This window comes from Antechinus flavipes, chromosome 3 (genome assembly GCF_016432865.1).
Source record: "Antechinus flavipes isolate AdamAnt ecotype Samford, QLD, Australia chromosome 3, AdamAnt_v2, whole genome shotgun sequence".
Lineage (NCBI taxonomy): Eukaryota > Metazoa > Chordata > Mammalia > Dasyuromorphia > Dasyuridae > Antechinus > Antechinus flavipes.
Window position 1 is genome coordinate 576366836 of NC_067400.1, and position 22875 is coordinate 576389710.

A 22875-nucleotide genomic window follows, 5' to 3' on the forward strand; every position below is an offset into this window, starting at 1 on the left:
ATGGAATCAGTAACAAGGACTCCAGCCATCTAACCAGCCGTAGCCAGGTGATGGCACAAAGGTGGATGAGGAGAACGTGAGCTGTCCTTGGTGATGGGGGGAGGGAGGAGCTCACACAATAGCCGGCCTTTCTCCGGACTCACCATTCCCAGCCCCACTGGGAGATGAGGATTGTGAGCATCATTATCGCCAATCCCATTTGCCACGCTTGGAAACAGAAATTCAGAGATGTGAAGGGCTTTGTGTCCGGTCACACAGCTAGCAGAACTGGGTGTCCAGTCGTGGGCTTCCTACTTCGAGACCAGCGGACTTTCCACTACGTCAGTCTGCTCTCAAAGGTCACGCTGCCCATCTAATTCAGGGAACACCATAACAAGTGACTCACCCTCGGGGAATGGCCCCGACTGAGAGGAACCGCTTCCAAAACGGAGTCAGAGGGAGAACCCTCAGGGTCAGCGGGAAGAGGGGGTGAGGGATGGGCAGGAAAGCATTTCTTCATTCATTCATTCAGCACGGTGTTGCCAGGATCTGTCCTAGGTGCTAGGATACAATAATAAAAATAAATGGTTCTCGTCCTCCAGGGTCTGTATTTTGGTGGGGGAAGGGGCGGAGAGAAACAGCAAGAACATGGAGGGGATGAGTTGAAGGAGGGGGAGCCAATGGTGGATTGGAGAACTGGGAGGGAGGTAGTGGTTGGGGTAGCTCGGGGGCAGGGAGTTTGGATAGGTTGGTGGAAGCCGATAGGGGAAGGAAGCTCAGTGAAATCAGGTGATGGGACTTAGGCTTTCCAAGGCAATGGAAGGAGCTCAGGAGCAAGGGGAGCAGACTGAAGGATCACTGGAGGTGGGACTGGCAAACCAATGGGAAAGTATTAGATGTCAGCGAAAGAGAGCTGGGTGTCTCGGTGGGGGTTCTTGGGAAAACCGGTGAAAGGGCTTGGGGGTTCTGGGGAGGGCTCGTGGGGCTCATTGGGAGCAGGCCGGAGAGGGGGGCGAGGGTGAGAAGGCTCAGTGGGAACAGGTCGGGCCCGTGAGGGTAGGTCACCAGTGAGAGGCTTTGGGAGTCAATGGGAGGGGAACTGAGGGGGGCTTCCATGACAGCTCCCTGATGGACTCGGAATTTTGGAAGTCAGGGAAGTTCTTATGCAGGAAAGTGTAAGATCCTTCTGGACCAACCTTGGTGCCCACTGGCCTGTCTCTGAGCCGGACATTCAGCATTCGTGGACCTTTCAGTGAAGGGATGCAGCTGACGCATCCCGTGCCCACCAGATGAAGAAAACCGGGCTTGTCCCGTGGGCACTGCCCACCTGCCTCCCTTTGCCCGCCTCGGCGGCCCAGTCAGTGCGGTGTCCGGGCTCCCTCTCGTGCCCGTTAGGATCATTACACCGCAAAGGCTGCTCTCCGAATGGGGAAGGCCCCCTGCTGCAGCCTCCTCCGAGCATCCCTCCCCTCCCGGGGAAGCTGCTGGGGGGCTGAGGAGTTGGAAAGCCGCAGGACGCCAGACTTCTTGTTGCCAGCCTGCCCTCCTCGGAACCTTCCTGCTGGAGGAGGTGAGATCATCGCCTTGGAAGCTGTCCCCACTCCGATTTCCTCTGAGTATTGAACTAAATGCTTGGTCTCCACAGTGCACAAATGTGTGGAGTCGCCAACGCTCTGGACGTTGTCCCCGTCCTTCCTGGGGTCCCTGCGCCTGGGAGCCTCCGGCCTGAGTGGGGGGCTTGGGGAGGGGCTGGACGGCCTCCCTGCCCCTCGGGGAGGGGGAGACTGGGAAGGGGGCACAGACTTACAGGCGAGGGGTGCGCGGGGCGGGGCAGCGGTCCGAGGCAGGAGGACACTATTCACTGTGCACTTCCCCTGAAAATCACCCCGAAGGGGCACAAACCCACGCTTGCACACAGGTAAAACGCAAGAGAAGGCCCGGCCCCACACGCACGCAGGGACACCCGGGGAAAGGGACCGCGTGGGGGGCCTCAGAAGTCACCCACCCCCTCATGTGGCAGGTGAGCAAACTGAGGTCCGGAAAGGGGTCACAGGTAGAAGGGCAAAGGGCAGAATTTGACCTCAGGACCTCTGGCTTCAAATCCTGTGATTTCCGACTCATACCGCGCCTCTCCCCAGAAAGCCCATAGACAAAAGTGGAGCCGGGTTCGAGACGGGCGCTCAGAGCCACAGACAAGGGCATTCTCTTTCCCATGCACATTCTTGCCCCGGCCTGTGATTCAGAAGGGAACCTCCGGCCCCGCTCCGGCCCCCCTCCTCCCCCAGCCCCGGTCCCTCATCACCTCAGGCAGGAACAAAGATGACCTTTGGCCTCTGCTCTCTGCCCTCTCCTCCCACACCCCCTGCCCAGGAGGGAGGAGCTGTTTGAAGTCTGGGCTGGAGGGGGGTTTCCTGTTGCTGGGAGGAATGCAGGGGGGAGGGGGAGCGCTGTTAAGGGCAGGGGTGGGTGGGTGGAAGGTTCTGGGCTTGGGATTTTCGCACCAGCAGCTGAGGCAAGGGGAGACCTTTGTGGGGGAGTCAAACCCCATTCTCCATCTCCTGGACCATGATTGGGCCGGGGAGAAGAGGAGCAGGGAGGGGGACGGTTGGTTTGTGCTGGGTTGTGGGGAACCCCAAGTTAGGGAGCTAGAGCTCCCTGCTCTCCGGGTAGCACTTAGCCCCGGGCCCCAGCAAGGGGGGATCCATGGGACTCTGCTCTGGAGGGATCTGACTTCATAGCTTTGCTACCATGACTGTAGCGCTCTCTGAGCCTCAGTTTCCCCAAATGGAGACGGGGCAGAACCTCCCTCCCCCCTCTGCCCGCGTCTGCGTTCTTTCCGCAGGGTCAGCACCGTTGGAAGCGCCGGGGCCGGACCCCTCTCCCCCATTTCTGTCCTCTGCCCCCAGCCCCGGCCCTGAGCTTCAGGGCTGGCTCTGACTGGCGTCCGGCCCGCTGCCTCTGCTCCTCGGCCTCTTCCCCTCAGCCCTACAATCCAGCCCCACAGCCCGGGGGTTTGCCCCGGCCCCTGGCTTCGGCCCCCTCCCTCTGGATCTTCCTGCGGCTGACTCGGGGTCTCCCAAGTCTCCTGCTCCTGCGCGGGCTCCTGGGCCTTGGCCCGTGTGGCTAAGGGGAAGCACCTGCGGGCGGCACGGCGCCCCGGCTTCAAGCGCACCCCTCCCCTCCCCCTCTGCCCCCCAAGGGGCTCAGGGGAGAGGGAGCGGGAGATGCCGGACGGCCCCAGCTTCCACAAGTGGCCCAGATGGGCACCTGAGGTCTGCCACCAGGTGGCGGCAGCAGCCCGTGGGAAGACCCACACATTCCACTTGTCCCCACTCAGGCTTGGGGGAGAGACTGGGGGTCGGGATTATTTAAGGGGGCCGGCGAGGCGGCGCAGAGACCCTCCGTGGCCGAAGTCGGGGCCGGTCCAGCCCTGTGGGATCTGGAGCCTTCTTCCAGCCTCCCCTTCCCAGATCGGCTCCCTGGAATGCTCCAACACGCGGGCACATTCTTCCCCCTCCCGGGCCTCAGTTTCCTCATCTTTAGAAGTCTGGGTTTGCTCTGGATGGTCCCCTCCCGGGCCTGCTGTGGTGTGTTCTCTGGGCTACGGGTGCCCTCCCCGGCTCTGCAAACCCCATTGCCCTCGTTAGGGAGTCTCCCCCTGTCCTCCACCTCCCATTGCTCCCTAGCAGCTCTCCAGAGTCCCCACCTGCTATTACTCTCCAAGGGAGAGAACGACCCCTCCAGTGGAAAACAGAACTCAAAATGGACAGCAGAAAGGAGGGCCCCGGCTCCCAGCCCCTCGGGGCTCCCGGCTGGGTAAAACTGGAGCCCTAATTGGGCGCCTCCCTGAGTCCGGACCGGCTGCTTACGTGTGAGAGAGGAACGTCCTCCCCAGGCTTTCCCTTCTCCTTGCTCCCCTCTCCCAGGAATGGATTCCTGGAAGCTTTCCAGCCCCTTCCTTCGCCTGTGATTCAGACTGGGTGGGGTCCTTGGGCCTAAGGGCAAGCCCCAGTATGTGGGGGCAAGACCCGGGCTGGGCGCCCCTCCTACCCTTGCAGCCAAATCACCAAGCTCCCCTTCGCTAGGGCCCAGCGCCAACGTGATGTATATTTTATGATAACTCTAGAGTCTGGATCCAAACCTGAAGAAGGGCCTCTGACAGCCTTAAGCATCTCTTTGATTAATACCTGACCTTTTAATGCTTCCTATTCAATTAATAAATCTTTGAACCTGAAACGGATTCTGCTTTCCAGGGGAAGCAGGCTTCTCGGGGCCGGGGGCCGGGGGGCTCGGGAGCCCCCAGAGCCAGGCTGGGAAAAGTCCCCCGGAGACCCTGAGACTCACTGTGGGCCGGGAAGCTGGGACTTTTCCCCATCCCTGCCGCAGATTCCCCTGCATTATCCCCCCGAGTCTCAGTTTCTCATTTGTGAAATGAGAGTAACAGCTCCCGTCTTCACAGGCTCATCCATCTAGGCTAGAAAGGAGCTCAGAGGCCACCCAGCCTGAGCCTCCCCCTCTGGAGACGGGAAAACTGCGGCCACTGGAGAAGAAGGGCTCGCAGCCAGCCAAACTGCCCGAGGGGGGCCGCGGGCCCAGGTTATACCCCCCTGTCCCCTGCCAGGGGCTGAAGCTCCCGGCCCCACCCTGGCCCCCAACACATCTCGCGGCCTTGTAGGAGAGCTCGGGCTGGCTCTGAGGCTGGGACCCCGGGAAAGGCATGAGGGGAGTCGGGACTCGGGCAACTTCACAGAAAATCCCCACTTCAGTCCTACTCCCACATAAAGGTTTTCATGGGGCCCAATAAAAGGCCAGAAGGTGGAGAGAGGAGGGCAGAGACCCAGACACAGGCGAGCGAGGAGAGAACCAAGCTCAGGGAGCCAGATGCCGAGGTGGGGAGAGAAGATGGGAACCCCCGCCCCCTCCCCTCCTCCAGAGCCCCATCCTGCCGCCGGCTTCCCTGGAAAGTGCCTAGCCCCCCAGCCTGCGCAGCCCCCCACGCCCTCCCCCTGCGGGTGTAATGGGAAGATCTCCCCACGCCCACTTATCCGGGAGATTATCTGGGCTTTTCCTTCTCAGTGGCTCGTCTGCTTTTCTTCCTGCACCCCATCCCCAGGTCCAAGGGAGATGGTGGCAAAAAATCGGGGTAGGAAGGTGGGGGGGCAAGCCGGGAGACACAGGAAGACCCGCTAAAAAAAGGATGGGGCCCTGGAAGGGGGACAGCATGCTCTGCTGGGCCTTGAAGGGGAAGAGAAGCGTTTTCGAAACAGGAAAAACAACCTCGGGGTCTCCAGAGGCAGCCTTCGCCCTCCCCGGGACCCTCCCCCAGGGCCAGGGGTCCCCTTGGCAAACTAGCATCCCTTTCTCCCACGCCCTCGCGGCGACCGCCAGCAACGACAAGAGGGGGTGCTTGGCTTTGGGTGCCGCGGGCCCCTTGGTCAGTCTGGGGAGCCCTCGGGCCGCCGTCGCAGAACAACGTGCTTCGACGCATCAAATAAAACCCACAGGATTCCCAAGGAGAGCGATTTTATTGAAATGCAATTTTCAAGCTACATTTGTAAAGCAAGTTCAGGAATCCGTGTTAAGAACCTCCGAGCCAGGAGGTCGGCTGCCCCTCCTGGCCCTGCACCGTCCGATTTGGGGCGACCGCGGAGGGGCAGATCAGGAGCCCGCCCAGTTCCCCCGTTTCCCTGCCCCAACCGCCCGCCCCCTCGGGCCGCACGCGGTGCTGCCAGCGGCCGGCTGAAAACTACAACTCCCGGCATGCTCCGGGCCGAGCTCTCCCTGGGGTTCCGGATGGTGAGCAGGGAAGGTAAGCCGAGCTCGCAGTCGGCAGGGGCAGCAGCAGCAGCAGTAGCAGCAGCGGAGGCAGTGGTGGCGGCGGCGGCGACGGCGGCGGAGGAGCCTGAGAAAGCCAGGCAGGGAGAGGGAGAGGGGCAGGGAGAGGGAGGGAGCGAGCCGAGGCGGCAGAAGCGGAGCGAGCCCGCGAGCCCGCAGCCCGCACCTCCGCACGCTGGCAGGGAGACAGACAGACGGCCAGGGGGCAGACACACAGACAGCCAGACACCGCACAGCCCCAGCGCTACAAAGCCGAGGCAGCAGAAGGCAGCAGGAGGAGAGAAGCGGGAGGGGAGGGGGCTGTGGGAGGGGGAGAGGAACGGAGAGAGGGAGAGAGAGGAGAGAGAGAAGGAAGGAGGGAGGGAGGGAGGGAGGGAGGGGGAAAATCCAGCTACCACCACCCAAAGCCAACCTCTGCTTTCTGTCCTCATTTCCTTTATCCACCCAGCCCCGCGCCCGGAGGGAGGCTCTAGTCTAGCTAGACAGCCAGCCAGAGGGACAGACAGACGGTCAGGGAGAGAGAGAGGGGCGCTCGGGGGAGGAGGATTTGGAAGAGGAGGACTGCCTGCCGAGAGAAGATTTTTCTCCCAGGTTTGCAGTTGGGGAGGGGGCGGGAGGGGTGGTCCAGCGCTGTGGGTGAGTGTGACTGTGGGTGAGTGTGTGTGTGCACGCGCGCGCGCGGCAGCTGGAAAGGGGTTTTTTTTGGGGGGGCGAGCCCCGGGCCCCCGGAGAGAAAGGGATAGAGAAAAGGAGAGCGAGAGAGCGGGCGAGGGGAGGGCGGAGGAGGAGGAGGAGGAGGAGAAGGAGGAGGAGGAGGAGGAGGAGGAGGAGGAGGAGGAGGAGGAGGAGGAGGAAAAGCAGGAGGAGGAGGAGGAGGAGGAGGAGGGAGGGGGACCACCATGTCCAGGGGAGTTAGCCGAGGAGAATGTGAGCCGAGGAGATAAAAATGCTGTCAGTGCTGGCGGCCAGGGGCGCTGAGGGCTCCGTGACTCTCCCCAGCAGCCGCCGAGAGCCCGCGTCGCCGGAAGAGAGCAGTCCCCCCGGAGGCCCGGCCCGGCTCGGCTCGGCTTGGCAGGAGCGAGCCCCGGACGGAGCCCAGCAGTTCGGTGAGTCCTGCAGCCTCGGCTCCCCCCCTTCCCTCCTCCCTCTCCTCTCCTCCTCCCCCTCCCTCTCCCCCTCCCCCTCCGCCTCCTCTCCTCCCTCCCCGCCGCAGGACTGCCGGGGTCTTTTGTGTGGCCCCCCTCCCGGGGTGGCCCCGGCCCCCGCCCCCCGCGCCTCCCGCCGTCGCTCCCCGGCCCCGCGGCTGCGGTGCCCGCGGTGCCGTCTGTCTTTGTTTGCGCGCGGGGCGGCCGCTCAGCCTGGCTGGCAGAGCCGGGCAAGGGAGGGGAGGGGAGCGCGGCGGAGCCCGGGCGGCCGGGGAGGGGGGCGGGGGGGCCGCTCTCGGGTTTCCTGGCTGCCCCGCGGCTCTCGCGGCTCTGGGGCGACGGGCCCCCGGTGTTGCTTCTCGCCCCTTTCCTCTCCTCCCCGCCCGCCGCCCCCCGCCCCCCCACTTCCCACCTTCCCACTTCCCCACCTCTTCTCTGCCTTTGGATTTCGAACTGTAAATTGCTTCAGCGATTCGGGAATGTGACTGGGAGGGGGGGAGAAGGGGGACGGCGACTGTGGGAGGGGTAAACGAGGCTGGATTTGAGGATCTGCAAGGGGGGCGGGGACTGCAGAGGGAGGGGGTTCCCTCCCTTTGCCCCCAAATCCCCAAGTTCCTCCGACTCCTGAGAGTTGAGGGATGGGGACCAATGATTGTCGAGAGAGACGTTGGGGGGGCCCGAAGGGGAGCCAAAATCTAGGTCGGGGAGCCCAGGAGGTGGGCCCAGCTACCTGTCTGTCTCACAAAGTCGGCTCACTTTTGCATAAATAAATAAATAATGGCTCCTGAATGCGTTTCCTTTTGGGTAGTGATGGAAGAGGCCCTGGCGGCCGGACCCCCTGCTTCCGCCCCTCCCCACCCCGGTCCCTGAGTGACAGCTGTCAGCGGGGCAGGGGCCAGGGGAAGTTGGCAGATTCTGGAGGAGAAAGCCTTTCCCCAGGGGCCAGCCTCCCACCTTCCCCCTGGCGAGGTGGAGAGGAGAGGCAGGGGGCAGGCGCTGGCTGGCTGGAGGGAAGAGCCCTGTTTCCTGCACTACAGGAAAGGGCCGGGGGAGGAGAAGGACTGCCTGGGGGGGTCTCCTTCTCTGACCCCCAGGGCCCCCGCGGGCTGGGGGATGAGCGGGCCAGGCCCCAGCCAGCTGGAGGGAAGGAAGGATGTGGGGATGGGCTTGGCCCGAGTGGAGCGCAGGGGCAGTCCCCCGGGGCGGGGAGCGGGCACCAGGGCCGTGGGGGCAGGGATTCGGTGCCCCAGACCCCCGGGCCGCACCAGATGCGCAGGGAGCAGGGCGAGAGGGGGGCCTGGCCAGAGCGGCTCTGTCCTTCCCCCCGGGAGGGCCAGGAGAGGAGGAGGGACCAGAGAGGCAGCCGGCGCCGAGCCCGGGGCCCTCCAGCCCGAGCTGGTGGCCAATGCAGGGGTCTGGGCTGAGCTGGGAACAAAGCTCAGTGCCCAGGCTCCCCTCCTGCACCAGCGGCTGCCTGGCAGTGCCAACCGTAGCCGGGCCCAGGCAGCAGGGTGGCAGGCGCTGCCCGAGCAGGCTCCGGGGCTCCTGTGCGCCTCTCGCCTGCGGGCAGTGGCCACCCTCCTGCTCCTGCTCCCGCCTCTGGTCTCGGGACACAAAGAGGGCAGCAGGGGCCTCCGGCCAGGTGTCTCCGCGGGGCCTGAGGGCCGCGGGGCCGGGGACCCAGCCGGGCTGCCCCGGGGGGCGGGGGCGCTCGGACCCCAGGCTGCGCATGTGCAGCGCCGTCGGGGCGGCCCCCCTCGCTCTGGGGGGCCAGGGGCGGAGACTGCCCAGGGCCCGCCTCCCCGCCCCCCACGAGCCCGCGCGTATCGACGCTCCGGCTTTGAGCAGATACATATTTATTTTCATACTAATGGAAAATCAAACTCCATAGTCACTGGAATTCATATTTTTCCTTTGGGTCAATAACCTGAGTGACCCCCAGGGACCGGCGGGCAGCTTGCCCCCAGCTCCTCCTCTCGGATGCCTGGGAGGGGAAGGCCACGGAGGAATGGGCTTTTGATAGGCGGCCAAGGCCGACGGGCGCCCGTCCAGGCTGGTGGAGGCTCTGACCAAACCCGGGGGGGCGGTCTGGGGGCCCTGGGGGGGCAGAGCCGGGGCGTGGTCTCCCCTCGCTCCCCGGCCTCCGCGCCGCCGCCCCGGTCCGTGCCCGGGGTTCCCCCTGGTGGCCCCCTCCCTCCCAGCCGGCCTACTCGTCCACGTGCCGATATTTATTTTCCGTAGTAAAATCCATTTTTAATGCCGTTACTTTTGAAATAATATAGAGAGAAACAAATGCAATGTGTTTAAGCTGCCCTCTGTGAGTTTTTAATGTGATCTATGGTGGAGGCAATGATGGAAGTTGCTGTGGTGCTCTGGGGTAATTTGGTGTCGTAAAGAAAAACAGCCTGCCATTTACTGGGCTCGCTAGGGAGCTGGGGCAGCAGAGGGGCAGAGGGGCCCGCCGCCCCCCGAGGCGCGGGCTGGGTCACCCTCCGGCAGCGCCGGGCCGGGGGCTGAGGCTGCGCCCCGCGAGGCCCTCGGCCGGCCTCGGGAAGGGGGCGGGAGCCCCCGAAGCTGCCCCCGGACCCGGGGTCCTGCCTCGCCCCCCACTCCGCTCCCGGCTTGCGCTGGAGGGGGCTCGTTTGTAGAGAAGACTCAAGGACAGGGCCTCTCCCTAGCGCCTGCTCCTTGGGCACGGATCCCAGCTGTGCTGCCCAGCCCTGGCATAGGGCGTTTGGGGGGCATGGGGTTCCCCGCCCAGGCTTCTCATGGGGAGAGGGAAGAGGCCTGGCCCTCCTCAGCTGGGCCTGGGGCTCTGACCCCCGGGGCTTACCCTTGCCCTGCCTGTTGCTGGCCCTGTGGGCCGGGAAGGAGCCTCAGAATGCGGAGCAAAATGTCCAAACTGAGGGGCCGCTGGGAGAGAAGAGCATTAGGATAAATGTTAGAATTAGAAATCACCTTAGACCAGGGGACCCTTCCCCTGGCAGCTGAGAGCTTGGGGCTGGTTTTTAAAAATGTGCTCATAACAGCATTTCCCTATAACTAGTCTCCTTTGTGAGCCTGTGGGTTTTATTTTATGCATTTAAAAAACTTATCCCGAAAAGAGTGGGGGGGGGGGGTCCAGAGGCAAACAGCACTGAAGAGTCCTTGTCTCAGAGCCTAGAAATGGCCTTAGAGTATAGAATTTAGAGGTTGGAATTATCTCGTCCAATGACAGATCTTTAATAACTCGAGTGACCTGGACACAACTTGAGTCTTTTGGTAGGAGGGACCCAGGCAGTGCCCCGTGCTGAATGCCATCTACCAAGCCCAGGCGCCCAAGCCAAGTGAGCGTTTCAGCAGAGCCTGTGCCCTTGGCCTCCTGCGGCCATTGGAGCCTGTAGTGAAACAGGTTCTTGCCCCTGCCCTGGCTAGGGTCGTGGGGGCATCAGGTCCAAAAGACCCCCTTACATGGCAGACCCAATCTGGCCCGAGGCCTTTTGTAGCAGGCTCTATAGAAAGAGCTGGGAAGCCAGGGTGGGCAAGGTGGGGAGGGCAGGAGGGAGCAAAGGAAGAGATGTTACTGCCAGCAGATGGACCCCCCCCCAGGGAGAGAGCAGGAGAAGTGGGGGTGTGGAGGGAGATAGTAAGAGAGGGAAGGAAGGAGAGACAGAGAAGGGGGAGAGAGACTGAGGGAGAAGGGAGGGAGAGGGAGAAACAAGATAAAGAGGGAAAGAGAGGGGAGAGAGACTGAGGGAAAAGGGAGAAACAAGATAGAGAGGAGGGGGGAGAGAGACTGAGGGAAAAGGAGAAACAAGATAGAGAGGAGGGGGGAGAGAGACTGAGGGAAAAGGGAGAAACAAGATAGAGAGGAGGGGGGAGAGAGACTGAGGGAAAAGGGAGAAACAAGATAAAGAGGGAAAGAGAGGGGAAAAAGAGGAAAAAGGGAAGGAGAAACAAGAAAGAGAGGAGGGGGGAGAGAGACTGAGGGAAAAGGGAGAAACAAGATAAAGAGGGAAAGAGAGGGGAAAAAGAGGAAAAAGGAAGGAGAAACAAGAAAGAGAGGAGGGGGGAGAGAGACTGAGGGAAAAGGGAGAAACAAGATAAAGAGGGAAAGAGAGGGGAAAAAGAGGAAAAAGGGAAGGAGAAACAAGAAAGAGAGGAGGGGGGAGAGAGACTGAGGGAAAAGGGAGAAACAAGATAAAGAGGGAAAGAGAGGGGAAAAAGAGGAAAAAGGGAAGGAGAAACAAGAAAGAGGAGGGGGGAGAGAGACTGAGGGAAAAGGGAGAAACAAGATAGAGAGGCGAGAGAGAGGGGAAAAAGAGGAAAAAGGGAAGGAGAAACAAGATAGAGGGGGGGGAGAGAGACTGGGGGAAAAGGGAGAAACAAGATAGAGAGGCGAGAGAGAGGGGAAAAAGAGGAAAAAGGGAAGGAGAAACAAGATAGAGAGGGGGGGAGAGAGACTAAGGGAAAAGGGAGAAACAAGATAGAGAGGCAAGAGAGAGGAGCAAAAGAGGAAAAAGGGAGGAGAAACAAGAAAGAGGGGGGGGAAAGAGACTGGGGGAAAAGGGAGAAACAAGATAGAGAGGCAAGAGAGAGGGGAAAAAGACGAAAAAGGGAAGGAGAAACAAGATAGAGAGGAGGGGGGAGAGAGACTGAGGGAAAAGGGAGGGAGAGGGAGAAACAAGATAGAGAGGCAAGAGAGGGGAAAAAGAGGAAAAGGGGAAGGAGAAACAAGATAGAAAGGCAAGAGAGAGGGGAAAAAGACGAAAAAGGGAAGGAGGAACAAGATAGAGAGGAGAGAGGGGGGGAAGAGAGACTGAGGGAAAAGGGAGAAACAAGATAGAGAGGCAAGAGAGAGGGGAAAAAGACGAAAAAGGGAAGGAGAAATAAGATAGAGAGGCAAGAGAGAGGGGAAAAAAAGGAAAAAGGGAAGGAGAAACAAGAAAGAGAGGAGGGGGGAGAGAGACTGAGGGAAAAGGGAGGGAGAGGGAGAAACAAGATAGAGAGGGAAAGAGAGGGGAGAGAGACTGAGGGAAAAGGGAGGGAGAAACAAGATAGAGAGGAGAGAGAGGAGGGAGAGAGACTGAGGGAAAAGGGAGGGAGAGGGAGAAACAAGATAGAGAGGGAAAGAGAGGGGAGAGAGACTGAGGGAAAAGGGAGGGAGAGGGAGAAACAAGATAGAGAGGAGAGACAGAGAGAGCCCCAGCATCCAGTGGTGAAGGGCAAACTATAGCCAGGGACCGGGGGAGGGTAAGGGGGAGCCACAGGCAGATGAGGGGGAGTCACCAGGGGTGGGCAGGAGGGCTGGTGATGAGAAAAGCTCTGCAGTCTTGGAGAAGAAGAGAACTCCCCATGTTGGGTCTCCTCCCCCTCCTCACACCTCCCTCTCTCCTCCCAGGAAGCCAATATGGGCAGATACTCAGGCTCGATTCATTCCAAACCCTGGGCCAATGTGGGGGAAGGGGAGACGGCGGGGCCCTGTGTAAAAGGTCAGGCGGAGAATCCCTCAGGCTGTGAGTGAGGGTGTGCTTGGGGTGGGGGAAGAACCGGGGTCCTCGAGGGCGTTGAAGCCCCCTGCGGGCAGGGCCTTGCCAGTGGCTCCCTGGGAGGGGGAGAGGTTAGGCTCAGGGAGCCGAGGGGGCAGGGCCTTTGGGGAGGAGAGTGGGTGGCCTTGTGGCCAGGCCTAGGGAAGCGGAGGTGGCCGGCCCCCCAGGGTGGGCGGGCTGGCAGGCTGGCAGGAGAGGGGAGGGGAATCAGTGAGTCAGCCTTCCAGGAGCTCCGGAGGGACAAGCCGAGCCAGGCAGGAGGCACGGCGCATTCCGGCCTGGGGGTCAGCCAGGAGTTCTGGCCTTGGACAAAGTCCTTCTCTCTCTGGGCCTCGGTTTCCTCAGTCCCCCTCAATCTGAAGTGACTGGACGGGATGAGTTCTTAGGGACCCTGCAAGTGCTGACGTTCTGGGGAAAGAAGTCAGGAGGGAAAGGGAAGCTTCTGGAGAAAGGCTGGGGGAGGCCACAGCTAGTCCTAGCAGGGGCGTCAAGTGAAGCTGGCGAGGACTTTGGGGCCTCTGACAGAAAGGCCCTGTCCCACCCTGAGTCCCCTCCACCCCGTTCCTTCCCGTGCCATAGTCCTGAGAAAACCTTAGTTTTCCTCATCTGTCAAATGGGTATGGAGTAGGAACTTCCCCAAGGTTGCCTACAGGTGGTTGGGAACTAGGTGAGAGCGAGAGAACAATTAATAGTGGTGGGCACGGGAAGCCGAGGCAGAGAGGGTCACAGATTCGATCCCAGACATGTCCTGGGGAGAGGGTGGCCTGGGGGCTCATAGCCCCTAGACTTTGAAGGAAGGTAGCCTTCTCTCGGGCAGCTGATCTTTGGATTGATCCCGGGGCCCACCAGTTGGGTTCCAGGAAATAGTCCTCAGGAGGACCTTGGTACTGGTAACCTTTAGTGATGGTGGGATTTGGGAAGAAGGTGGTGACGCGGAGATTTAGAATTATGGAATGTCGGGCTTGGAAGGGAACTTAAAATGTGTGGTTGGAACATAGAATGTCAGCTGGGAGGGCCCTTAGAACCCAGGAGGTCAGAGCTGGGAGGGCTCTTAGAACCCAGGAGGTCAGAGCTGGGAGGACCCTTAGAATCCAGGATGTCAGAGCTGGGAGGGCCCTTAGAACCCAGGAGGTCAGAGCTGGGAGGGCCCCTAGAACCCAGGAGGTCAGAGCTGGGAGGGCTCTTAGAACCCAGGAGGTCAGAGCTGGGAGGACCCTTAGAATCCAGGATGTCAGAGCTGGGAGGGCCCTTAGAACCCAGGAGGTCAGAGCTGGGAGGGCCTTAGAACCCAGGAGGTCAGAGCTGGGAGGGCCCTTAGAACCCAGGAGGTCAGAGCTGGGAGGGCCTTAGAACCCAGGAGGTCAGAGCTGGGAGGGCCCTTAGAACCCGGGAGGTCAGAGCTGGGAGGGCCCTTAGAACCCAGGAGGTCAGAGCTGGGAGGGCCTTAGAACCCAGGAGGTCAGAGCTGGGAGGGCCCTTAGAACCCAGGAGGTCAGAGCTGGGAGGGCCCTTAGAACCTGGGAGGTCAGAGCTGGGAGGACCCTTAGAATCCAGGATGTCAGAGCTGGGAGGTCCTTCAAACACAGAGTATTAGAACTGAAAATGACCTTAGAATAAAGACTGTTAAAACTCAAAAGGACTTTAGAACAAGAGCTGGAAGGAGCCCTAGAACCCAGAAATGTTGGCTGGGGAGAGACCACTCTCATTGTGCCATTTTACCGGCCCAGGGCAGGAGAGGGCTTTGCCCAGAGGAATTTCCCTGGGTTTCTTGGGCATCTGGGGAGGAGGGGTCCTGGGTTGGGTTTGCAGGTAGAAGGTCAGCTCCCTGGGAAGCCGGGGAGCGGCGGGAGGTCCCCGAGGGAGCTGGGGGCAGGGCTGGAGGCAGTGGGCACTGGGCCGGCCCGGGGTGCAGGGGCCTGGCAGGGAGCGAGCCCCGGGAGAGGGGCCTGCAGTTGGCGCCCTCACGGACAGTGGCAGGGAGCCTTCGAGGCCTCAGGGGCCAAACCCGAGCGCACCTCGAGCCTTCCCCCCCTTCCGGAGCCAGAGGGTCCCGGGAGACCCGGGGAGGAGGGAAGGCCCCCCAGTTCCCAGCTGACAGGAAGCACTTAGTCTCAGCCCCTCCCTCCCCTGAGGCTTGGGCTCCCCCAGTGCCCTCTCCTCCTCGGCGCCTCTGGGTCCTAATGCCTCCTCCGCCTCTGGCCACAGGCCCAGGGTTCACTGGCTCCTGCTGAACCCCTCCCCTCTGAGCGGGCGCCCAGGAGGGACTCGGGCTTCTTCCCCCCCCCCCCCGGGGCCTGACTCTCTGCCTCAGCTTCGTCCCTCAGGCTCCCAGCCCTGCCCCCCCAACCCAGGGCCAACTCAGGGGTCCTGGGGGGAATCCTGGGGGAGGGGCCTGCTCTGCAGCTGGCCTGGCCCCTGCGGCCCCTCCCCGCCCAGCTGCCACCGAAGCTTCTAGAAGCCGCTCCCCGGGCCCCCTCCCCCCCACCTGAGCGGGGCCCGGGCCAGGAAGGGGATCACTGACCACAGGGGCTGGCCGCGCACTCGGCCTGACAGCCCAGAGACCAGGCCGGGTGTGGACAGATGGATGGAGGAGCAGAGACTCAGCCAGACGGAGGCAGATGGAGGCAGACAGACAGACAGGAGTGGGCACTGACCGTGGGGACGGACACAGACACAAGTGGGCAGATGGACCAAGAGCCTGGCGGGGGCGGGGGGGGGCAGGGAGAGGGCGGGGCAGGGAGAGGGCAGGCGGGGGCAGGGAGGGGGGCTCGCGGCCCCCCCACCCCCAGGGCCCTCCCAGCTCCGAGCCCTGCAGCCCCCCTGCCCCGCCCCAGTCAGGTGGTTCTTGTTAAGGTCACGGTGCAGAGCCAGGCCAGAAAGAGACAGAAGAGACAGGCAGGGAGATAAACACATCCTGGGCTCCCTCCTGCTAGCCGCTCATGCTCTCAGCCGCACACTTGTCACACAAACCACACAAACGTCCTGATTCTCCTCTCCCGCCTCCCTCTCCTCTCTCTCCCCCACTCTGTCTGTCTGACTAACACACACACAGTTGTAAACACCTTTCTCTCTTCCCTCCCGGCTGGGAGACAGAGCTCTCCTACCTTTCTGACCAGACACACACTCACAGCCCCGACCCCCACCCGCCTGTTCTTGTGGCTCCTGCGCCCCCCCCCCACAGGGCTTCTCTCTCTCACCCCCCCTCGTCCCAGGAACACCGGCTGGCAGGCAGATACCCTCAGGCACACACACACACACACTCAGACACAAATACACACACTCACAGTCACACACACACAAATACCCCCCACAAATACACACACACACACACTCAGACACACACACACACTCACAGTCACACACACACACTCACTCTATACTCACACTCACAGTCACACACACACAAATACACACTCACACACACTCACTCACTCTATACTCACACTCACAGTCACACACTCACAGTCACACACACAAATACACACTCACACACACTCACTCACTCTATACTCACACTCACAGTCATACACTCACAGTCACTCACACACAAATACACACACACACTCACATGCACACACACGCTATCATACACTTTCAGTCACACACACAGTCACACACACAAATACACACACTCTCATGTACACACACATGCTGTCATACACTCCTTCAGTCACACACACACTCACACTCACCCCCTCACACACTCTCACACACACTCACAGTCACTCACACTCACCCCCTCACACACTCTCACACACACTCACACTCACCCCTCACACACACACTCACAGTCACACTCACACTCACCCCCTCACACACTCTCACACACACTCACACTCACCCCCTCACACACACTCACACTCACCCCCTCACACACACACTCACAGTCACACTCACACTCACCCCCTCACACACACTCACACTCACACTCACCCCCTCACACACTCACAGTCACACTCACACTCACCCCCTCACACACTCTCACACACACAGTCACACTCACACTCACCCCTCACACACACTCGCAGTCACACTCTCACACACACTCACACTCACCCCCTCACACACACTCACACTCACCCCCACACACACACACTCACCCCCTCACACACACTCACAGTCACACTCACACTCACCCCCTCACACACACTCACACTCACACTCACACTCACCCCCTCACACACTCACAGTCACACTCACACTCACCCCCTCACACACTCTCACACACACAGTCACACTCACACTCACCCCCTCACACACACTCACACTCACCCCCTCACACACACTCACACTCACACTCACACTCACTCCCTCACACACACTCACACTCACACTCACCCCCTCACACACACTCACACTCACACTCACCCCCTCACACACACTCACACTCACCCCCACACACACTCTCACTCACACTCACACTCACCCCCTCACACACACTCACACTCACACTCACCCCCCCCCCCCACGCTCCCACTCCCCGGGCCCGAGGAGCCTCTCGGTCGGGGCAGAGCGCCAGTGCGAGCCTGGGGAGGAGCCGCCCGGCCGGGAGGGGAGCCGCGGGCTCTCTCCCCAGGTGGGGGCCCCTCAGTCACACAGGAAGAGGCTGGTGGGCTGGGGAGAGCAAGAGAAGCAGATTCACCCCCCACCCCCACGCCCTCCCTGAGGGGCCGCGGAGAAGCCCGTCCTGGCTGCCCCCCCCCCCGGAGCTGGGGCCCTGACCCCGAGCCCCCCCCGACTGCGAGCGCCCATCCTCTCCCCGGCTGGCGTCATGGCTTCTGAGGAGCCGAGAACAATCCACAAGGCTGTTTTCATGCCCCCCCAGCTCCCTCCTTGCCTGTGATGCTTCAAACATAGCAATGCCCTAAAGGCAGCGAGGAGGCTGCTCTCTCCACCACTAACTATCTGAAGGCAGATGGGTGGGCTGGAATCCGCGCCCGCCCCCCCCCAGGGAGCCAGCGAGGAAGAGGGGAGGGGGGAGCGCTGCTCGGGCCCTGGGCACAGGCACAGACAGATGGACCCGGGGCCTGTTCCCGCTCCCTCCTCCCAAACTCCGGGCCAGGCTCGGGAGAGGCCTGTTCCCTGCAAGGGAAGCTTCTCTCACCCGTCCTCCCCCGGCCCCCAGAGCGCCCCCGGAGCCCGGCACACCTTGCAGCCCCGCCCCCCGCAGGTCCGGTGGCTTTGGCCCCCTCCCCCGAACCCCCACCCACAGGGACCCCCTCAGCTGTTCCTGCTCCTGATCCGTCTCCTCCGCACACACTCAGTCACACACACACAGAGTCACACACACTCAGTCACACACACACACACACACTCAGTCACACACACACACTCAGTCACACACACAGAGTCACACACACTCAGTCACACACACACACACTCAGTCACACACACACACTCAGTCACACACACAAACACACACACTCAGTCACACACACACTCAGTCACACACACACTCAATCACACACAAACACACACATACTCAGTCACACACACACAGAGTCACACACACTCAGTCACACACACACACTCAGTCACACACACACACTCAGTCACACACACACAGAGTCACACACACACACTCAGTCACACACACACTCAGTCACACACACACTCAATCACACGCAAACACACACATACTCAGTCACACACACACTCAGTCACACACACACTCAATCACACACAAACACACACATACTCAGTCACACACACACAGAGTCACACACACTCAGTCACACACACACACACTCAGTCACACACACACACTCAGTCACACACACACAGAGTCACACACACACTCAGTCACACACACACAGAGTCACACACACACACTCAGTCACACACACACTCAGTCACACACACACACAACTCAGTCACACATACAAACACACACATACTCAGTCACACACACACTCAGTCACACACACACTCAATCACACACAAACACACACATACTCAGTCACACACACACAGAGTCACACACACTCAGTCACACACACACACTCAGTCACACACACTCAGTCACACACACACACTCAGTCACACACACACACTCAGTCACACACACAAACACACACAAACACACACACTCAGTCACACACACACAAACACACACACTCAGTCACACACACAATCACACACACACTCAGTCACACACAAACACACACAAACTCAGTCACACACACACTCAGTCACACACAAACACACACACTCAGTCACACACACAAACACACACAAACACACACACTCAGTCACACACAAACACACACTCAGTCACACACACACAAACACACACACTCAGTCACACACACACACTCAGTCACACACAAACACACACACTCAGTCACACATACAAACACACACACACTCAGTCACACACAAATACACACACTCAGTCACACACAAACACACACTCAGTCACACACACAAACACACACACTCAGTCACACACACACACTCAGTCACACACAAACACACACTCAGTCACACACACACACAAACACACACACTCAGTCACACACACAGAGACACACACACTCAGTCACACACACACACACACACACTCAGTCCACACACACACACTCAGTCACACACACACAAACACACACACTCAGTCACACACACACAAACACACACACTCAGTCACACACACACACTCAGTCACACACACACAAACACACACACTCAGTCACACACAAACACACACTCAGTCACACACACACAAACACACACACTCACACATACACAACTCAGGCTCACACTCACACTCACACACACACTCTCCCTGTTCCCTCGTCTCCTTGTCTTCCCTACAAGCACCTCCCGACAGCATGCACACTGTGGGTCGGAGAGCTTCCTCCCCTGCCCAGCTCTTTAGCCCCAGCAGCCACCTCCCTCAGGCACAAAGGATCCCCCCAGCCCGTCCTCCAACCAGACCCTTCAGAAGCGCCCATTTGCACCCAGAAACACCCTTACTTTTCACATACAGATTCCTGCTGCAGCACCCCCAAACACACGGGGGTGAGGATGTTATGGTGGGAAGTTTAGAGGCTGCCATGGTGGGCAAAGCCATGATTCTCCCGTGGAGGACCCCAGACCCTCCTACATGAAACCCCTAACACCTGCTGATCCACTCATTTTTCTCCCTAAATTGCCTACTACCCAACAATGCCTCCAAAGTACATATATAGATTGTCTAGAGATTCCTACACTTCTCAAAAACGCTCATCTTCCTTTCCCTCTCCCTCAATTCCCTCTCATTTCCTTTCCCACACACCCCTTTCTCCAGGACACGGTGTCCACACTGGCGCAGATGGCTCCGACTTCTTGGTATATGTGTGTCTGTCTCTGTCTCTCTCTTTGTCTCTGTTTCTCTCTCTGTCTCTCAGCTGTCTCTGTCTCTCTGTGTCTCTGTCTCTGTCTCTGTTTCTCTCTCTATCTCTGTGTCTCTGTCTCTGCCTGTTTCTCTCTGTCTCTCAGCTGTCTCTCTCAGCTGTCTCTGTCTCTCTGTGTCTCTGTCTCTCTATCTCTGTGTCTCTGTCTTTGCCTCTGTTTCTCTCTGTCTCTCAGCTGTCTCTGTCTCTCTGTGTCTCTGTCTCTCTCTCTATCTCTGTGTCTCTGTCTCTGCCTCTGTTTCTCTCTGTCTCTCAGCTGTCTCTCTCAGCTGTCTCTGTCTTTCTGTGTCTCTGTCTCTGCCTCTGTTTCTCTCTGTCTCTCAGCTGTCTCTGTCTCTCTGTGTCTCTGTCTCTGTCTCTCTGTGTCTCTGTCTCTCTCTCTATCTCTGTGTCTCTGTCTCTCTCTCTATCTCTGTGTCTCTGTCTCTCTCTATCTCTGTGTCTCTGTCTCTCTCTCTATCTCTGTGTCTCTGTCTCTCTCTATCTCTGTGTCTCTGTCTCTCTCTATCTCTGTGTCTCTGTCTCTCTCTCTATCTCTGTGTCTCTGTCTCTCTCTCTGTTTCTCTCTGTCTCTCCTGCCCAACCCTTTTCCAGGTCCCAGAGCCCTCCCCTCCCCTCCCCAGCAGACCCAGACATTCCTTGGCAGTGGAACCCCCCCAGGAACAAAGGACCGCACCTCTGGAACGGTCCCCCCCCTTCCCTGCCGGGGGCTCTTGTTTGAGGAAGACAGCTTCCCTGACCGTGATCTCAAAGCAGCTTGTCTCAGGGCGCAGCGCTTGGGTCTGGCCGGGGCCTGGGGGGGGGCAGAGCAGGACGGTTCCCTGAAGCCCCAGAAGCTGACCCCGGAGGCTCACCTGGGAGATGGTTCACCTTGGGCATTCTTTGGGGTGCCTGGAGTCAGATGGCTGCTGACCTCTGGGGAGGGGTCTCCCCCGCCCCCCAGAGCTGCAGACCCTGCCCCCCGGCCCCCATGATGGGAGTGCATTCCCGACAGCGAAGGTTACTCTAATAGATGCATTATTTTAAACGGAATCTCCGCCATCTGTTCCACCCCCTAATTATGAATGCACAGAAACTGCCTCAGCCCCTGCAAGGAGAGAAGAGTGATTTAAAGGCCGGGTGGGGGCTGCTGCTTCTTGCATCTGGGGGGGCAGTTATCCTGGGTCACGCCAAGGACCCTCCATCCTCCCCCATCCCCGCTCCAAATTGACACCTTCAGTTCCAGGGATGGGTTTGGCGTCCCCTCAGCCCCCGCTCATCACCGCTGCCCCATTAGTAGCAATGAGGAGGGCAGGAAGTGGGGGGCAGCCGCGGGACCCCCGCCGGGCTCGGGGCGCTGTGGGCGGCCAGGACGTGCCCTGCTCCCTCTGCCGGCAGGGCCCCCTCGTCTCCCCCCGCCCCAAGCCCAGGGGAAGCGCGGCTCCATTAGGGGCCTTGAAAAATTTAGTGACATTGATTGCATCTCTCTCTGGCCGGCCTGGCGGGCCCCAGGGAGCAGCGGGCACAGCGCCTGGCCCCGGCCTCCCCCTCCCCTCCGCGGAGGTGGGGAAAGGGGAACCGAGAGCCGCCTCTGCCCGGCCTGGCGCGGGCCCCCGGGTGACCTCTGCGCGGCCCGGGGGAGGGGGCTTCGGGGCGCCCCGGGCCAGGGAGGGGCTGCGGCCCCCGGAGCCCGAGGGGACGGAGGAAGGGGGCCCCGGGGGCGGGCGGCGGGGGAGAGGGCCCGAGGCCGGCCTTGGCCGTGCCCATCTGCCCGTGGGCGTCGGGCCCCGGCTCGGCGGGCAGACTGCAGCAGATGCACGAGCACTGCAGGGAGAGAGCGAGGCTGGGTTGGAGGAATTTTAAAGATTGCTGTAGGCGGAGGGTCTGCGACCCCCCTGTGGAGATGGGCAGTCATGCAGAAGTAATCCTGTGGCTTGCTGCCTGCCTGGAGGAGAGAGGAGGAGACAGTGGAGGTGGAGAGGCGGGCAGGGAGGGGGAGCAGGTACCCCTGCCCGCTGCACCCCGACCTTGGGGAGCCCGGCTCACTGCCCCCCGGGGCCTTGCAGGGCCGGGCCCACGGGCCGGGGGCTGCGTGAGCAGGAGGGGGTCCGGCTCGGGGAGAAGCGCTGCCCCCGCCCCTGCCCCCGCCCCTGCCTGGCACTCACCCCCGCCCCCCACCCTGTGGTCCTGCCCCTGCCCCTGCCCCTGCCTGGCACTCGCCCCCACCCCCGGCCCTGTGGCCCTGCAGGGGCCAGGAGCGCGGCAGCTGTTGCTCACTCTCCATTTTATAAATAATGCAACATGAAGATGCAGCCCCTGGGGACCTGCTCACAGGAGCTGGGGAAGGGGGCGGCGGCCAGGCCCATCACCTCGGGGTGGGAGGTTCGCTCCCCTGCCCCCCTTTCCCCAGCTTCTGCCTTCCTTCTGTGTGACCTTGGCCTAGTGCTGCTCCCTCTCTGGGCCAAGGGGGGAGAGGAGAGAAATGAGGGTGGGAGGCGTAACTGGCGGCTGCTGAGCCAAGCCCGCTCGGGCACCTTCACAGGGGCTCTCTGCCGCCCCAGGGCCAGGCTGGGGGCCGCCTCCTCCCCGCCCCTGTGCCCCCCGGCTCCCAGCCCGACCCCCCATCCCTGTGCCCCCCCAGCTCCCAGCCCGACCCCCCGGCTTGGAAGCCCAAGTGGGGGCGGGGAGCCCAGGTTGCCCTAGCGCTGCTGCAGCCCCCTGGGGTGCCCCCAGCCCCCTCCTCCCTCCGAACTTTCCCCACTCCTGGTCCCCGGTGCCGGGGGTGCCAGATGCCTCTGACACGGTGACAGGCGGTCGGGGTGAGGCGCTGGTGGGTGACAGGCGGTCCGGGTGACATGCTGGGCAGTTGACAGGTGGCGCAGGCAGAGGGCCCACTGGGTGGGGGCGGGGTTGGTGCCGCGGCGGGCAGCGGCGGTGCCATCCAGCTGGCGCGCCCTCCCGGCACGCCCCGCCCTCCCTGAACCCGCCGTCTGGGGGCTCCGAGCCCCAGCGAAG

The 22875-nt window shown here is 61.0% G+C and overlaps 1 protein-coding gene and 1 long non-coding RNA gene across 2 annotated transcripts in view; both read left to right on the forward strand.

The window, feature by feature from the left end:
- Nucleotides 1-1830: 1830 nt before the first annotated feature.
- On the forward strand, nucleotides 1831-4215 carry LOC127558151 (uncharacterized). Its single transcript, XR_007952726.1, has 2 exons — nucleotides 1831-1999; nucleotides 2822-4215. It is a non-coding gene; the product is annotated as an uncharacterized LOC127558151 (long non-coding RNA).
- Nucleotides 4216-5827: 1612 nt separating this feature from the next.
- The window catches only part of AHDC1 (AT-hook DNA binding motif containing 1), an 86830-nt gene continuing 69782 nt past the window's right edge, over nucleotides 5828-22875 (forward strand). Inside the window, exons 1-2 of the mRNA XM_051988067.1 lie at nucleotides 5828-6405; nucleotides 6814-6920. The gene's annotated coding sequence lies outside the window, so the exon portion shown is untranslated. The remainder of the gene's footprint in view (nucleotides 6406-6813; nucleotides 6921-22875) is intronic.